At 44.8% G+C, this 13,302-nt stretch overlaps 1 pseudogene; it reads right to left on the bottom strand.

Annotated features, from left to right (window-relative positions):
- Nucleotides 1-13,302, bottom strand: part of LOC144681126 (amine sulfotransferase-like) — a 68,767-nt pseudogene that overhangs the window by 49,495 nt on the left and 5,970 nt on the right.

Consider the following 13,302-nt stretch of genomic DNA (forward strand, 5'->3'; position numbering starts at 1 on the left):
TCATGCAGGTGGAGAGTGGGAACTAATATAGGGGTAATGTTTAGCTGTAAAGTAGTCACAAGTTAATGTTGCAGGCCGGCAGGAAAGGCTAAGGTCCCCAGTGATCGCTTAAACTGTAACCCACACCCAAACTTGACAGTCATTACGTGGATGCCATTGAAAAGTGTAATTGTTTGGAATGACTCCAAGGCAGATTGCGTTTAAAACCTAGAACATCCAGGAAACAGACGTCAGTGCAGCAGCCTCAGGATAATAAAAAACTTTCCAAGATTTATACTCATGAGGCCACATTAATTGATTCTCTGATGCAAGCCTTACATATGTATTGTCCAACCACCATGTTCATATAGCCACTGGCTTTGTTCATGTCGTTTCTATGGGCATAAAGGTGACTGACTGAGCTGTGATTGAGCGAGACACCATAGACCTGAGGGGCCAGTGTCTCCATGGCAGATGCCACCCTCCCAATGGAGACTTCGATGAGCTCGCATGCTGGAGCCATGACATCAGACAGAATGTGGATGGACTCCTCCATCCTTCGTTCTAATCTGCTGGCAGTCTCTGACAACCCTGCCTTGCTCTTCCCCTGCCTGTCTTTGGGGTTCCAACATTTCTTTGAGGACCAATTCCAGAGGCATATCATCAGACTCGGACTCAGCAGAGGCCTGGTCTCTAGCAGGCCTCTGAGTGTCAGGGACCTTGGCTGTCACTGCCTCCACATTCTGTGGACCTGCTTCTGTGCTGGGCTCACCTGAGCCTGCTGTCCAACTCGGTCCCACTGAGGTGTGTGTCTCTGCACTGGTGGAGGGTGCAGGTGAACGCAGTGACAGGTCTTCCTCAGACACTTCCTCAAGATCCTCACCCGAAGTGGTCTGGGGGCTGGGGCTGATGGGCTGGCTGGCAGTGTCCCTCTGTCTTTTCTTGCTGGTGGCTGTAATAGAGAGAAGAGACAATTAGCGATTGGCCAGACAGTCGCCTATATTAAAGAGTACTCACAGTAATTTTACACCTGGCTGATGACTACTGCATGGAGCCTCACTGCCTTGTTGGGAGATGCCGATCTCGCTTTTGGTGCAAGAAAGGTCCCTGTCCTCATCAGTAAGCTCTGCCACCTGCTCCTTGTGGGGGATGAGTGGCCTCAACTCTGGCATTCCCCCCTCCAGCCTGTGATCTCTCCGTCTTGTTGTGGGCAATCTTGTTTTGCATAAGGGCAGATAGACTGTGAGCACCATGGGTGAAAAAGCAGATCATAAGCATGCATGCCTGCTGTGTGTGCTTAATGGCCCCCAGTAAGGGCTGAAGACACAAATTGTGCAAATTGTTACAGGAGATATTGAAACGTCTGTGAGACAATCAGTTCTGATTGTAGTGTGTGAGATCCCTGTGGACTGTAACTCTTCAAATGCCTGATGGCCTATTGAGAGTGTGAGTTTGGAGTGAGGAGAAGGTTGACTTACCCTGGCAGAGTGGATGAGATCATTCATCCTCTTTTGGCACTGTATGGTGGTCCTCTTCTGTGGTCCACATGTGCTGACCTCCCTGGCGACTTCTTCCCAAGCTGATGTGGTGAGACTGGCGGAGTTTGCTGCTTCATGCTCTCGTCGGGACCTGGAAAAATTTATTAATTTTGCTTCCAATCTCCACCCCTCCATCATTTTCACATGGTCCATCTCTGACACTTCCCTTCCCTTCCTTGACATCTCTGTCTCAATTTCTGGTGATAGACTGTCCACCAATATCCATTACAAGCCTACCGACTCCCACAGCTACCTTGACTACAGCTCCTCACACCCCGCTTCCCGTAAGGACTCCATCCCATTCTCTCAGTTCCTTCGCCTCCGTCGCATCTGTTCTGATGATGCTACCTTCAAAAGCAGTTCCTCTGACATGTCCTCCTTCTTCCTTAACCGAGGTTTTCCACCCACGGTCGTTGACAGGGCCCTCAACCGTGTCCGGCCCATCACCAGCACATCCACCCTCACACCTTCTCCTCCCTCCCAGAAACATGATAGGGTCCCCCTTGTCCTCACTTATCACCCCATCAGCCACCGCGTGCAAAGGATCATCCTCCGCCATTTCCACCAACTCCAGCATGATGCCACCACCAAACACATCTTCCCTTCACCGCCCCCCCGGCGGCATTCCGTAGGGATCGTTCCCTCCAGGACACCCTGGTCCACTCCTCCATCACCCCCTACTCCTCAACCCCCACCTATGGCACCTCCCCATGCCCACGCAGAAGATGCAACACCTGCCCCTTCACTTCTCTCCTCACCGTCCAAGGGCCCAAACACTCCTTTCAAGTGAAGCAGCATTTCACTTGCATTTCCCCTAACTTAGTCTACTGCATTCGTTGCTCCCAATGCGGTCTCCTCTACAAACATAAACTGGGTGACCGCTTTGCAGAACACCTGCGGTCTGTCTGCAAGAAAGACCCAAACCTCCCTGTCACTTGCCATTTTAACACTCCACCCTGCTCTCTTGCCCACATATCTGTCCTTGGCTTGCTGCATTGTTCCAGTGAAGCCCAATGCAAACTGGAGGAACAGCACCTCATCTTCCGACTAGGCACTTTACAGCCTTCCAGACTGAATATTGAATTCAACAACTTTAGATCTTGAACTCCCTCGTCCATCCCCACCCCCTTTCCATTTCTTCCCCCTCCCTTTTGTTTTTTCCAATAATTTATACAGATTTTTCTTTTCCCACCTATTTCCATTATTTTTAAATCTATACCTGTAATGCCCTGTCAGTCTTTCCACCCCACCCCCACTAGAGCTGTACCTTGAGTGTCCTGCCATCCATTCTTAATTAGCACATTCTCTTAGATAATATCACCACCTTTAACACCTCTTTGTTCCTTTATCTGTGACATCTTTTGATTATCTGCTCCTATCACTGCTTGCTTGTCCCTACAACCACACCCCCTCCAACTTCACTCCCCCCACCACCGCCACCCCCTCACATTAAACCAGCTTATATTTCACCCCTCTCCTATTTTTACTTAGTTCTGTTGAAGGGTTATGAGGACTCAAAACGTCAACTCTTTTCTTCTCCACCGATGCTGCCAGACCTGCTGAGTTTTTCCAGGTAATTCTGTTTTTGTTTTGGATTTCCAGCATCCGCAGTAGTTTTTTGTTTTTAACACTTAATCTTAGTTGTTTTCCAACCTATTCCATTCTGACTCCGAGGACACCCAATCTATATTATTTTTAATTCCTTCATGTCCAGTCTAGCTCCCAGGACCTTGCTGGTGATTGCAAGCCCTGAGGGTGTACAAAGTTCATCTGGTTTAATTGTTTAACTGTTGATTCACTGGTTTGCGCTGGCCTGCCTGTTGATTCTAATTTAAGTAATTCATTCCCTTATAATGAATTCTCCCTTACCATAAATTCTCACTTACTTTCTCCCCCTAACAGTCCCCCCTTTTGGCCCTTGGCCTAGCCCAAGGTAGCCAACTACAGTGGTACTGTCCGTCCCTTTACGCACCGCCGCCCATTGATGCTGGCCAGTCATCCAGCTTTGGGTTGTAAAAGGTATGGTCAGACCATCTGTATCATCTGGCCGTTCAATTCAGGCCTCTAGCTTACTAAATTTCTTCTCCACCTGCCTAAACTCCCCCAGTGCCACCTCTTTTGTGACCTTTGGGTGCGATGAATCAAGTATATATAATTAATATCAGCTGAATCATAACTTAGGCATGGGAGATAATCTGAATCCATGGGTATATTTGTACATTTGTGCCCCAGTTCCACAGATCCTCCCACCATGTGGAGGAATCTATTCACTCCATATCCTCTTTTAAGGCTATAACCTGTTGCTGCAGTGTATAGTAAGTTCTATACATTTGTTGAGCCTGTCTCTGAATCGCACACCTTGCTTCTTTCGTCTCATATATTGGATGTGTGCATACTACTGCGGTGGTCTCTAAACTACACCCTTCTAATGTGGTGCTAACTATATTCCCTTCTATGTCTACTGCATATGGTGGAATATCATAGTACCTAATATTATAAGCCCCCTGTATCACCCCAATATTTTCTACTCCATGTAATGCTCTGCCGGGTGTTAACATAGGTATAACAGGTATCGCTAAGACAATGCCTATTAGCATATTATTATTCACTATACACTCAACAGTCATTCTATATACACGTGTTAAACCTCTGAGCTAGCAACCAGTCAAGTCATGATCCTTATGTTGTGAAAGATTAAATAAATGTTCATTAGTTACCCATAAAGGAACTACCCTTTCATTAATCTGTCTTAAATTCTCTCGGGCTAGTTCCAGTGCCCAAGATCCACAGGTGCTGCAAACATAGTTTCTGCTTGCCTCATCTGAAATATTTTTCCCTATCCTGATCAATTTATTGATAGTCCCCGCATGACCTTTGAGCACAGTAGCCAGGTTTTGGATTAACTGTGTCATGTCCTGGTCTGTATTTAATTGTGTGTTGTGAACTCCCTGTCCCCGTTCTAAAATTTCCTTAAGCTTGGAGCTCAAGGTCCGGACCATCTGGTCAACAGTTGCCAGATCAATAGAATTAACCATTGATGTCCCTGCACGTGTCATATCCCTGACACTTCCGTGCCCAAGAAAACCATTGCTACAATTCAAAATCACTTGTTCTTTTACTGTTACATTTATCATTCCCTGTTGTGTGTCGCATTTGGCACTGTCCGTGCTGTTCCAAAGTTCCTCCTGCGGTGCAGGATGAGCAGTGATGAACCCCAACCTTGTTGCCAGTACTGGCACGCCCAGAGCCAGGATTGCAGATCTGTGGCGGCATTAACATCAGCTCCCGTTGTCCAGATTACCGCTTGGTCAATTGTCATGTATCTTTAAGACCATAAGACCATAAGACGTAGGAGCAGAAATTAGGTCATTCGGCCCATTGAGTCTGCTCCGCCATTCAATCATGGCTGATAAGTTTCTCAACCCCATTCTCCCGCCTTCTCCCTGTAACCTTTGATCCCCTTACCAATCAAGAACCTATCTATCTCGGTCTCAAATACACTCAATGACCTGGCCTCCGCAGCCTTCTGTAATACTACGGGGGGATTATTATATTAGGTACCATGATATTCCGCCATATGCAGTAGATGTAGAAGGGAATATAGTTAGCACCACATTAGAAGGGTGTAGTATAGAGACCACCGCAGTAGTATGCACACATCCAATATATGAGACGAAAGAAGCAAGGTGTGCATTTAAAGCAGCAATAAATTGTACAATGGAAACTATATGGGCTGCAAAAGAACCGACTCATGTTGCATATATGGGGAATGGGAGATATTATATTACCACATGGCAGCAAAAGATCCAGTTCGGGAGTATTATTACTGTGCCTGCGAGCTACAAAAAGTAAGACCACATGATTAACACCCTGATGACAGGCAGAGTTAAGTGGCTCACAGAGAGAACCGCCACTGGAAGTGAAGATACTGAGCCATTGAAAGATAGGATAAGAAGGTGCAATGTAGAGTTGTAGGCAGCTTAAGGAATTGAGGTCCAACATGGGACAGCAGCAGGAGATAGTAGACTGGAAGGAGTGGAGGGTGCCTATCCAGATGGATTCAGATCAGGGAACTCATTTCACAGGAAGAGTCATTAAAGAAATGTATAAATTTCAATTTAAACAGAAATTCCACATTCCCTACCATCCACAGAGCTCAGGGATGGTGGAAAGGATGAAGCGAACTTTTTTTAAAAATCAATCGCAAAAACAATTCAAGAGACAGGAAACAGCCCAATATTCTAATGCGCCTTAGGGCTGCCCCAAGCAGGACCACCAGGTTCACCCCATTTGAAATAATGACAAGGAGAGCAACGCAGTTACCCAAGGGAATCATAGTAGTTAGGGGGAGATGTAGGACTAGTAAAAGGAAGGGTGCGAGACTATGCGAGGGAGATGAGTCAAATCCAAAGAGCAACAATGAACACCCACCCCCCACAGTGGGGAACAAGGTGGTGGTCAAGGTGAGCCCGGAGCGAACAGGGTTTTCCCCTAGGTGGCATGGACCATATGAGGTAATTATGACAGGTGATACGTGCGTACTTGTAGAGATGAGAACAGGAAGTAAATGGAGGCATTACACACAGTTAAACTAAAACTACCTCTTTCGCATGTGTATTGAGTTGTATCCAAGTTATAAGTCCCATATGTTTATAGACACATTCTTCATCTTAGATAGTATCCTAGTTATTCAGAAGTAACCTGTTAAATTACACTGCGCTTTTCACATCTCAAGTTTGTCCCAAATTCAAATCACAGTGTTGTTGGGATGGAGATTTCCTTTCATGTTTAATTCATCTCTTCAAAAGAAGCCCCTTTTTATCCATTGGAGCCACCTAGACCGTGTGTTTATGGCATTTGGTTTTCCTAGAATCCTTTGAACTTCAGGCAATTATTTTCCTCAGACTTTTCGAACACCAATTCGTATGAATTAATGTAACTCGTATGTATTAATCCCAATCATCTTGGAAGTTGGTGACACTAACCCTGTTCATCTAACCCTGTTTTAGCTTTACAATGTCTTCAAATTGCGATTTTTTACCAGAAATCCCAACTCAAACCTTATACTCAAAACTTTGGAATGTTTCAGTATGCTTTTCCTTTAATCTAATATGGTCTTTCAACTCTAAAATGCTGAACTACACACACAAATGACAATTTAAGGAAGGAAACACATTAAAGCTTACAACAAATGCTTCCCTGCACACAAACAAACATATATTTAAAGGTATGTATTTATATTCCTGTATCCTTAACTTAACATCTTAAAACTCTCATATTCTAAACAAAACTTCAAATAGCAGTGGGGGGAATAAAGGGACCTTGAAGGCTCCACCTATAGGGACAATCAAACTGACAACTCACATTTCCTCTGCTCCTGCATGTCACTGCTCATTAACCCCCTCCCAGGGGAACCCCCCCATTCCTCTCTCTCTCTCTCTCTCTCTCTTTCTCCAGCACAAGCAGTTCTTGTAACTTAGATCAATTCATTTTTTTAAGTTACAGAAAATTCAGTAGCTGACCTTTCGGGTCCCAATCATCCTTCCACATTTTCTTGATTAATTTTGACTATTGTTCTGCTATAAATCTCGTGATGGAGCCTGGGGTTCCCCATCAAGTTCCGTAGCACTTTCCAATTTTCCTGTCTCCTGTTTTCCTGACAGCTTTCGATTTGTTTGCCTCTGCACAATTAATTATTGCGACTCTGACAACATAGTTACTCGTGGTTTAATTAGGTATCTGGCCGCCGTGCGCGGCTTCGGTTATGGTTATATTGAAGGCAGCCTATTGTTCAGCTACAGTGTTTTCCGCCAGCCTTTGGTTCAAGTCTATCCGGCCCAGCTCCGTTCTTGCCCCATTGAAGTCGGCTCTCCCCCAGTTAATTATTCTTACTTTGGATTGCACATTGTCCTTTTCTACCATCATCCTAAACCTATGATATAATGATCATTGTCTCCTAAATGTTCCAGCACTGACACTTGAACTACTTGGCCCTTATTTCCAAGAACCAGGGCCCAACAGTGCATCCTTCCTTGTTGGGCTGGACAAATACTGCTGTAGAAAATTCTCCTGAACACAAGCTAGGAATTCATGCCCCTCTTTGCCCTTTACACTACCACTATCCCAGTCTATATTCAGGCAATTAAAGTCCCCCATCATAACTGCTCCAAAACGTTTGCATCTTTCTGTAATTTCCCTGCAGATTTGTACCTCTACATCCTTCCCACTAGTTGGGGGTCTATAGATTAAATCGAGCAATGTAATTGCACCCTTTATGTTCCTTTGTTCTAGCCAAATTGATTCTGTCCTTGAACCCTCTGGGACATCCTCTTTCTCCAGCACTGCAATGCTCTCCTTAACCAACACCACCACCCCTCCACAACAAAAACAGAATTACCTGGAAAAACTCAGCAGGTCTGGCAGCATCGGTGGAGAAGAAAAGAGTCGACGTTTCGAGTCCACATGACCCTTCAACAGAACTGAGTATAGTTAGGAGAGGGGTGAAATATAAGCTGGTTTAAGGTGGGGGGTGGGGGGAGAGAAGTTGAGGGTTTGAAGGTGGTGATATTATCTAAGAAAATGTGCTAATTAAGAATGGATGGTAGGACACTCAAGGTACAGCTCTAGTGGGGGATTTTTCTTTTCCCACCTATTTCCATTATTTTTAAATCTACAACTAATACCTTGTCAGTCGTTCCACCCCACCCCCACTAGAGCCGTACCTTGAGTGTCCTGCCATCCATTCTTAATTAGCACATTTTCTTAGATAATATCACCACCTTCAGCACCTCTTTGATCCTTTTATCTGTGACATCTTTTGATTATCTGCTCCTATCACTGCTTGCTTGTCCCTACAACCACACCACCCTCAACTTCTCTCCCCCCGCCCCCCACCTTAAACCAGCTTATATTTCACCCCTTTCCTAACTATACTCAGTTCTGTTGAAGGGTCATGTGGACTCGAAACGTCGACTCTTTTCTTCTCCACCAATGCTGCCAGACCTGCTGAGTTTTTCCAGGTAATTCTGTTTTTGTTTTGGATTTCCAGCATCCGCAGTAGTTTTTTGTTTTTACCACCACCCCTCCTCCTTTCTTATCTTTTCTGAACACTTTGTACCCAGGAATATTTAACACCCAGCCCTGACCTTCATTGAGCCAGGTCTCTGTTACAACATTATATTTCCACATGGCAAACTGCGCTTGTAACTCCCCAATCCCCAATCTTATTTACTATACTCCATGCATTCACATACATACACAGTAACCCTGATTTAGATTTCATGACTTCCTCCCTTACTCTGACTCCACGTACTTACTTACTATTCTCTATGCTAGTGCTATCTGTCTCTCCCAGTATTTTGTGCACACTGGTATTCCTCTCTAATGCTCTCTGCTGGTTCCCACACCCCTGCTGAGTCTCTGGATTACCAATCCAGTGGCTATACCACTACAGCACTGCCTCCCCAGAGTGATGAAGAAGGCTAGTGGATATGAGCGCATTTCAATTGTCCATTTGATGCAGGGTAAACTTTAACATTTTCTTTGCCATCCTCAACATCACAATGAAGGACATCAATCTGAGGATGAGTCGTCACAATCTTGCGTAGTGATGGCTTCATCTTTGGAAGGTAAGCAGCCTATGGAGACTGTGGCTGCTCTATAATGGGATAAGAACACCACCATCACTCAATCTGAAGCAAGTAGACATGGTGCAGTCCTTTCAAACATTGTGCCAACATTTCACTGTCTATGGAAGCCTTCAAGAGGTAAGAACAGCATTGCAAACATCAATGCACTCATGGCAGTGTGCCTGGAATGTTGCAAGGTGCCTTAAGGAAAACAATCAACAATCACTGATTATCGCTTGATCGTCTGAGCAATGATCTAAATCTGGACAGCGGCATCTCTCATTGATGCATTAATAATGAGCTGGAATGCGGCATAAGTACCTGCCCTGATGGCCAGCACGAATCACACCGACTTTCCAGTCCGTCACTGCGCTTAGTCTCCAGATTGGAAAATACCACCCAAGGTTACAGGAGCACTTATTTTTTATGTTGTCGGTCTGCCTGAAAAACTAAAAATGTATGATTCAACCAAGGAAATGATAGGACAGATAAAATTCTCACTTTTCCCTTCTTTTCCTTGAATGCTCTTGGAATTAAATGGTAGGGCAAATGCGTGACACACGGACGAGGAGATGGGCATTCTGGAAAATTTGTTCTTTTGAACTCTAACCAAGGAATGCGCTCCAACGTTGATTTGTTTTGGAAGGCAGCTGAGACACCGGCAGAATAAATTAAACTCAAAATTTGTTGCATCCAGGTAGTACCTGGTGCTTGATAGTGAAAGAAAATAGTTTTAAAAAGTTATCACAAATATTACAAACATTTATAGTATTTTTCACCAGATGCGATTAAGTATTTTGTAGATCACCACCAAAGGTCATCATTTTCTATTATCACCTATTTTCCAAGGCCATTAAGTGTAACCAACCTGTCTGCAAAGGCTCAGCAGGAACAATTGCCTTGAAGGTGTATGATTAGGGACCATCTCCTATCTTATTACCAAAGCATCCAGACAATGACCTGGGTACTCAACTAGGTGGAGACAAACCATTAGGCATAATCACTTTGGCAATGGGACCCAGGCTGAAAGGAATTTCCAGCTATAATCTAAACAAGTTAAAGTTGGAATACACTAACTATGACCATACTTGAGTTACTGGGCAGTTGGAGAGAGACGGTCAAGTGACAAGCATCCCTTTGTTTGTTTAAGCACCTGTTTTCTCTGCAGAATAAGATAAGTAATTGAGACACTGAAAGAACAGGACCCTAAGTGGGTTCCTCTCTCTCTCTCTGTCTCTCTCTCTCTCTATCTCCATCTAACTTGCAAGATAGTACAAAGTCTATGGGCCCTGACAATATTCAGTCAATAGTACTGAAGACTTGTGCTCCAGAACTTGCCACGCCCCTAGCCAAGCAGTTCTAATACAGCTACAATACTGGCGGCTCCTTCCGCCTTGGAATATCTGCTGGCCTTGCGACCCTTGTACCTGTGCCTCCTCTCCAACAGGTCCCTCCCCTGGAAGCTGCATTGGGATACCTGGCCTTATATCCCTTCTGACCCTCTCTTCCGCCTCAGAAGAGGTGTCACCAGCGGAGGCCACAATCCCCATTACCAGGGCAACAGAAGGCTCTCTGATACCTGGAAGGGTCCATATGGCCTGAATCCTCCAGGGGCTTGGAGATGCCAATGAGTCCTGAAATGAAGCCTGGAAATGCTAACAATGAAGCCCCAAACAGAGATGATGCTACCAAGCATCAATTAGCAACCAGCAGTAAACTATCTCCTAAACTGCTCACTGCTCACACTGGTAATGCTGCTGACCCTTTTTATCTCACCTTGGATGAGGTTTAGCAAATTGTTGGCTGCCCTCCTGCCCGTTTTGCCTGTGCGCCGAGTGCAAAATTGTATGGACAATGTAAAATCTAGTTTAATTGCCTTTTTAATGGCCTTAACTGGCCTCATAATTGATGGTGGGTGCAGCCCCAACTCCTGCTTGTACTCGCCGACCAAAATATCGTGCAAGTGCTATTTTACTTTCAAGCATGTCGTGCGTGTGCCCACATGCCGAGCGAAAAATTTTGCCCATTGTGCGTGTGTGTGAACTTTGTGTGTTTGTATGTGTGAAAGTTGGAGCATTTATATTATTTTAATTAGACCAGGTTAAATACAATATATTCTATTCTGTTTTCAGTTACAAAAAACACAAGGAAACCTGTTTGCTTGCATTTTTTATAGTCACAGAACATAAACAATTAGAGACTCACTGATTTGGCAAACATATATTTTATTAAAACCTATTGTGGTTAAACAAGGAGTGGGAAAAGAGAGGAGCCACCCTACGTCTCCTCAGCTGGCTGTAACAATGTGAAAAGCTGATTCAGTTAAATCTTCTTTCATTTCAATAAAGAAATGTAATTTAATGTTATACTTACAAAGGCACTTTCAAAATTTCAGCTGTCCATCCTTTGAGCCAATGTTCAACGTGAAACTTCTGCAGCTACTGATCTATACAACCGCACCCTTACCTTCACCTTCAATTCCCTAGTCCCCAGTAAAACCATTACTCTCTCTCTCAGCCTGGCCACTCTCCCTGATATGGTCCCCATCTCTGCTCCCTTAACTCCAAGTGACACAGACTAGAACAGATATTTCAGTCAACTGGTTTAGGAATTCATTGCCAGATCTGGCTGAACTACATAAAACACCATCGAGTCCCACACTCCTCTGCCAAACTGCTCACAATTCCAGGATCATCTGGAATGTAAAGATAACCTATGGCTCCTTTTCTCTACTGCACATAATCTTCTTAAACCACTTCCCTCTGGCCTCTCCACCCTCACTTCTGACAATAATTGCAAGGAGCTTATGGGTTTTTAAAAAATAAGATTCAGAACATCTGACCAGCTGCTCCTGCAACTTCCGTCCAATAGCCCACCGGTCCAAACTTCCTCTAAGGTCCTTCCCTACCCTAAATCTGAATTTGCATCTTTCTCTAGTTTCTCTCCTACCTCCAGTCATGCCCTCTCTGAGGTAATTTTGTCCATGAGACCTACCTTGACCCTATTCCCATGAAACTGTTGAATACTCAGCTTCCTTTGCTGGCTCCTGTGTTAACTAATAATTATAACTGTTCTCTCTCCTCAGGTACTGACACCCTTTCCTTCAAACCTGTCATCATCACTCCTTTTCACAAAAAAACCCTTGTACCCTATGTTCTTACAAACAACTAACCCTACTTCAACCTCCCTTTCCTCTTCAAAGCCCTTGAACATGTTGTCACTTCCCAAATCAAGGCCACCTTTCCCGGAACTCCATGTGTAAGCCCCCACAATCACATTTCTGCCCCTGCTAGAGTACCAAAGTCACAAATGACATCCTATGTAACTGTGACAAGGGTAACCTGTCCCTTCTCATCCTCACTGACCTGTCATTTAATCCCACAATCCTCCTCCAATGTAGATGGTACACACTGGTGCCACTGGGCGACGGTATTAAAGAGAGTGAATGTTTGTTGATGGGATGCCAATCAAGCGAGCTGCTTTGAATGGATGGTTGAGCATCTTGAGTGTTGTGGGAGCTGCACTCATCCAGGCAAGTGGAGAGTATTCCATCACACTCCTGAATTGTGTCTTGTAGATGGTGGACAGGCTTTGGGGAGTCAGGAGGTGAGTTACTCGTCAGAAGCCTCTGACCTGCCCTTGTAGCGACAGTATTTATGTGGTTAGTCCAGTTCAGTTTCTGGTCAAAGTTAACCCCCAGGATGTTGATAATTGGGGATTCAGTGATGGTAATGCCATTGAATATCAAGGGGTGATGGTTCGATTCTCTCTTGTTGGAGATGGTCATTGCCTGGCACTTGTGTGGCGTGAATGTTACTTGTCACTTGTCAGCCCAAGCCTGGATATTGAAGATATCTTGCTGCGTTTGAACATGGACTGCTTCAGTATCTGAGGGGTCACGAATGGTGCTGAACATTGTGCAATCAACAGCGAACATCCCCACTACTGACCTTATGATGGAAGGAATGTTATTGATGAAGCAGCTGAAGATGGTTGGGCCAAGGACACTACGCTGAGGAACTCCTGCAGTCATGTCCCGGGACTGAGATGATTGACCTCCAACAACTACAACCATCTTCCTTTGTGCTAGGTGTGAACATACGAATTAGGAGCAGGAGTAGGCAATTCAGGGCCTCAAGCCTGCTCCACCATTTGAT

The sequence above is a fragment of the Cetorhinus maximus genome, chromosome 5, assembly GCF_964194155.1.
Source record: "Cetorhinus maximus chromosome 5, sCetMax3.hap1.1, whole genome shotgun sequence".
Taxonomy (NCBI): domain Eukaryota; kingdom Metazoa; phylum Chordata; class Chondrichthyes; order Lamniformes; family Cetorhinidae; genus Cetorhinus; species Cetorhinus maximus.